Source organism: Myotis nattereri, assembly GCF_964212035.1.
Source record: "Myotis nattereri genome assembly, contig: HAP1_SCAFFOLD_167, whole genome shotgun sequence".
Lineage (NCBI taxonomy): Eukaryota > Metazoa > Chordata > Mammalia > Chiroptera > Vespertilionidae > Myotis > Myotis nattereri.
This window is the reverse complement of record NW_027669624.1, coordinates 68,569-74,568: the sequence shown is the minus strand read 5'-3', so window position 1 is coordinate 74,568 and position 6,000 is coordinate 68,569. Positions and strand designations below refer to the sequence as shown.

Here is a 6,000-nt window from a genome sequence, read left to right as displayed (position 1 = left end):
GAAAGAACAGATACCGAAGCCAATTTTCATACATAGAAAAAAAGAACTTTCTCTTCATGCCTATGAAGGCAAGCTCAACAATCACACAATTGCAGACAGAGTGAACAAATACCCATCGAATACACTGCAGAGGAATTCAAAGTTAGGTCATCATAGCAAGAACTGCAGGAGACCTTCCACTTTGGACTTCCTGCTAGCCCAAGACAGGAGACTGTGACACACGGTGACTTCTCAGCTAGGAACAAGGCTGGTGTTCTAGCATCTTTAACTAAACATAGAAAATATGAAGGAGGGAACTGCATGAACTGGGCTAGGTTCACAGCCCTTCCTGCTGCCAGGCACTGGCCCCTGAGGTGGCACCCTTAGTCCTCCGCCCAGAAACAGAGCCACTGAAACTACGGCTCCGGAGTGGCTGTGGCAGAAAAGATGAAAAACAAAACTGCTACCATTGTCTTCTTTTCACAAGGTTAGTTCAAAAACAAGTTGAAAAGAGAAGCATTTGAGAGGTTTGCTGAGAAACGGACTCTAATACTGCAATAAAAACGTAACAAAGGGTCCTGTGTCAAAATGGGCTGCATCTGGCAGACGCACTGGGTCCCCTGGGAGGAATGCTGGAGCCTGGGGTTCCGCACATGCACGTGGCCCGGACCCAAGTGGGCCAATGGTTGCACTGGGATGGGTCCCTGGTTGGGTCTTTGGACAGAAGCTGCCCACATCCTCACTGTGCGCATTTTTAAAGTTTCCTACCTTCACTGCCTTCCAATGGAGCTGAAGGCAGAAGTTTGGAGCCACCTGTTTAGCCACAATGGCCGAAAATGGTGATGAAAAATGGCTGCTCTGGAGGACAAAATCTGTCATAAAATTGAGTATTATTTTGTGACTTCAATTTGCCACAGGAGAAATTGTTAAAGGAATAAATCAAACTGGATGAAGGCTGGTGACCTTTGGAAATAATGATCAAATTCAATCGGTTAAACCATCTAACAGACTTCACTGTAATAGTAGAAACATTGAACAAATCAAAGGCAGAACTCATGGAAATAAGTGAAGATAAAACTAAACTCCAAAGAATTCCAGACAAGCCCCTTCCTGAAGTTACTGATGAGTATAAACGTGATGTAAAACAGATCTATTTAAGAAAAAAGAAAAACAGATCTGTTTAAAGGCTTCCCTACTGATACAACACTTAATGACATAAAAGAATAGTTACAAGTTAAAGGTCAAGCACTAAATATTCAGAAGAGATCATGGCACACAACATTTAAAGGAACAATATCTGCTGTGCTTGACAGCATTGAATCTGCTAAAAAAAAAAACATATGGAGACACCTAAACAAAAGTACAAAGACGTAGATCTGCTAATACTTTTCAAGGAAGATTACTTTGCAAGAAATAATAAAGCAAACAAAATAAAATGGAAGCTAAATTATGAGCTAAACAAGAGCAAGAAGAAAAACAAAACTTAATAGAAAATGCAGAAATGAAATATCTGGAAGAAAAGACTTTTTGCGTGCTGAAATTTTCAGGGAACCTAGATGATCACACCTGCAGAGGAGATTTGCACATCCTTTTCTCAAATCATGGTGAATTAAAATGGAAAGACTAAGAAAAAAAAGGGAAGATTGTCAGAGGAGCAAGAGGGAATAATCCCATTTAGAGAAATAGCCAAGGAAGGACTAGATAAAGCCAAAGATCCAAATAATGGTAACCTACAATTAAGGAACAAAGTGACAGGGAAGTGCTAGACAAATATGTGGATAAAGAAACATTGAAGGAAGTCATAGAAGGTGCAACTCCATGGTCGCGTCTACTCAGATAGTGCCTGCTGCATCCTCCTTGGCCGCCTGTACATGCCTGGGCAATGATTGTGGAGATTGCAGGCATCTTCATGTGAGACAAAGAGCAGATCCAGGAGGAGGAGCTGCAGAGATCCCCTGATGAGATGAAACTGTTGCAGGAAATGTTTCAGAGCCCTGAGGTTGAGCGCCACCCTGGAGAACCAAAATCCCAAACAGAAGGGAATGAAGATTCAGGGGGCAAAGAGGAACCATGGGAAATGGTGATGGATAAGAAAAGCTTGAAGCTGTGGCGGTGCCCTATTACAGGCACCCATCTTTCTCAGTACAAAGTTTTTAGAACCTACAACAAAAACAACCCCAAATACTCAAACACTTGGAAGCTGAATAGCACGTTATTAAATATTGATTGGGTTAACAATGAGATCAAAGAAGAATTTAAAAACATCCTGGACACTAATGACAATGAAAACACAACAATCCAAAACCTTTGGGACACAATGAAAGCAGTCCTGAGAGGAAAGTATATAGCTCTACAGGCCTATCTCAACAAACAAGAAAAAATGGTAGTAAATCTTCTAAATCTACAACTCAATGAATTAGAAAGAGAGCAACAAGAAAAGCCCAGAGTGAGCAGAAGGAAGGAGATAATAAAGATTAGAGCAGAAATAAATGACATAGAGACCAAAAAAACAGTACAGAAAATCAATGAAACAAAGAGCTGGATCTTTGAAAGGATAAGCAAGATTGACAAACCTCTAGCCAGGCTCACCAAGAAGCAAAGAGAAAGGACCCAAATCAACAAAATCAGAAATGATAGAGGCGAAATAACAACAGATCCCACAGAAATACAAAGGATTGTTAATAAATACTATGGACAACTCTACTCCAACAAACTAGACAACTTGGAGGAAATGGACATATTCCTAGAAAAATACAACATGCCAAAACTTGATCAGGAAGAATCTAAAACTCTCAATAGGCCAATAACTATGGAAGAAATTGAAGCAGTCATCAAAAAGCTTCCAGCAAACAAAAGCCCAGGACCAGACGGCTTCACAGGGGAGTTTTACCAAACATTCAAGGAAGAACTAAAACCTATCCTCCTCAGACTACTACAAAAAATCCAAGAGGAAGGAACACTTCCAAGCTCATTCTATGAAGCCAGCATCACCCTAATACCAAAACCAGGTAAAGACAACACAATGAAAGAGAATTACAGGCCAATATCCCTCATGAACATAGATGCCAAAATCCTCAACAAAATCTTAGCAAATCGGATCCAGCAGTACATCAGAAAGATCATACACCACGACCAAGTAGGATTTATCCCAGGGATGCAAGGATGGTACAATATCCGCAAATCAATAAACGTGATACATCACATAAACAAATTGAAAGAAAAAAAACACATAGTCATATCAATTGATGCAGAAAAAGCGTTTGACAAAATTCAACACCCATTTTTGATAAAAACTCTCAGCAAGGTGGGAATTGAAGGATCATACCTCAACATAATAAAAGCCACATATGACAAACCCACAGCGAACATCATACTCAATGGACAAAAACTAACACCATTTCCCCTAAGAACAGGAACAAGACAGGGAGGGATGCCCACTCTCACCACTCCTGTTCGACATAGTACTGGAAGTATTAGCCATTGCAATTAGACAAGAAGAAGAAATAAAAGGCATCCAAATTGGAAAAGAAGAAGTAAAACTGTCCTTATTTGCGGATGACATGATATTATACTTAAAAAACCCTAAAGACTCCATCAATAAACTATTAGACTTAATAAAAGAATTCGGCAATGTAGCAGGATACAAAATTAATGCCAAGAAATCTATGGAATTTCTATACACCAATAGTGAATGTGCAGAAAGAGAGACTAAAAAAGCAATCCCATTTACCATCGCACCAAAAAAATTAAGCTACCTAGGAATAAACTTAACTAAAGAGGTAAAAGACCTCTTCTCAGAAAACTACAGGACGTTGAAAAATGAGATACAGGAAGACATAAAGAGATGGAAGAACATACCATGTTCTTGGATGGGTAGAATCAACATCATTAAAATGTCCATACTGCCCAAAACAATCTATAAATTCAACACACTTCCCATTAAAATACCAATGGCATATTTCACAGACCTAGAACGTACTCCCCAAAAATTCATCTGGAATGAAAAACGACCCCGAATAGCTGCAGCGATCCTGAGAAAGAACAAAGTAGGTGGGATCTCAATACCAGATATCAAGTTGTATTACAAAGCCACTGTTCTCAAAACTGCCTGGTGCTGGCACAAGAACAGACATATAGATCAATGGAATAGAATAGAGAGCCCAGAAATCAGCCCCAACCAATACGCTCAATTAATATTTGACAAAGGAGGCAAGAACATACAATGGAGTCAAGATAGTCTCTTCAATAAATGGTGTTGGGAAATTGGACAGATACATGCATGAAAATGAAACTGGACCACCAACTTACACCATACACAAAAATAAACTCAAAATGGATAAAGGACTTAAATATACGATGGGAAACCATACAAATACTAGAAGAATCCAAAGGCAACAAAATCTCAGACATATGCCGAAGCAATTTCTTCACCAATACAGCTCCTAGGGCATTGGAAACTACAGAGAAAATAAACAAATAGGACTACATCAAAATAAAAAGCTTCTGCACAGCAAAACAAACCATCAACAAAACAACAAGAAAACCCACTGTGTGGGAAAACATATTTGCCAATGTCATATCTGATAAGGGCCTAATCTCCAACTTAACAAAAGGAAGATAAACAATCCAATCAAAAAATGGGCAAAGGATCTAAATACACAAAAGAGGACATTCAGAGGACATTCAGAAAGCCAAGAGACATATGAAAACATGCTCAAAGTCACTAATCATCCGAGAGATGCAAATCAAAACAACAATGAGGTACCATCTCACACCTGTCAGACTGGCTATCATCAACAAATCAACAAACGACAAGTGCTGAAGAGGATGTGGAGAAAAAGGAACACTTGTGCACTGCTGGTGGGAATGCAGACTGGTGCAGCCACTATGGAAGACAGTATGGAGTTTCCTCAAAAAACTACAAATGGAACTCCCATTTGACCCTGTGATCCCACTTCTAGGAATATATCCCAAGAAACCAGAAACACCAATCAGAAAGGATATATGCACCCCTATGTTCATAGCAGCACAATTCACCATAGCTAAGATCTGGAAACAGCCTAAGTGCCCATCTGTAGATGAATGGATTAGAAAACTGTGGTACATCTACACGATGGAATACTATGCTGCTGTAAAAAAGAAGGAACTCTTACCATTTGCAACAGCATGGATGGATCTGGAGAGCATTATGCTAAGTGAAATAAGCCAGTCAATGAAGGAAAAATACCACACGATGTCACTCATTTCTGGATAATAAAGACCATTATAAACTTATGAACAAAAATAGATACAGAGGCAGAGCTGCCTCGAACAGACTGTCAAACTACAGCAGGAAGGCTGGGGAGGGTGGAAGGGCAGGAGGGGGGTGGGTAAGAGATCAACCAAAGGACTCGTATGCATGCATATAAGCATAACCAATGGACATAAGACACTGGGGGGTAGGGGATGCCAGGGGATTGTCAAGGGCGGGGGAAAAAAAAAAGGAGACATATGTAATACTTTTTGTAATACTTTAAGCAATAAAAATAAATAAATCAATAAATAAATATTAAAAATAAATTAAAAATAAATAAAAATAAAAATAAAAATAAAAGAATAATATACAGAGATCCAACAGAAGACTAGAGGATCCCAAGAATCAAGTCAAAGATTTGAAATACAAGGAAGCAAAAAACACCCATCCGGAAAAGCAAAAAGAAAAAACAATCCAAAAATATGAAGATAGTGTAAGGAGCCTCTGGCACAATTTCAAACGTACCAACATCTGAATTATGGGGGTGCCAGAAGAAGAGGGAGAGCAAGATATTTAAATCCTATTAGAAGAAATAATGACAGAAAAATACCCGTACCTGATGAAAGAAATAGACTTACAAGTCCAGGAAGCGAAGAGAACTCCCAAAAAGAGGAATCCAAAGAGGACCACACCAAGACACATCATAATTAAAATGCCAAGGGCAAAAGACATAGAGAGAATCTTAAAAGCAGCAAGAGAAAAACAGTTATTTATCTTACAAGGGAGCA

The 6,000-nt window shown here is 39.1% G+C and overlaps 1 pseudogene across 1 annotated transcript; it reads left to right on the top strand.

The window, feature by feature from the left end:
* Positions 1 to 805: 805 nt before the first annotated feature.
* Positions 806 to 1,606, top strand: LOC308512578 (lupus La protein homolog; annotated as a pseudogene). The gene has a single exon. The product of its transcript is annotated as a lupus La protein homolog (transcript).
* The last annotated feature ends 4,394 nt before the right edge of the window (positions 1,607 to 6,000 follow it).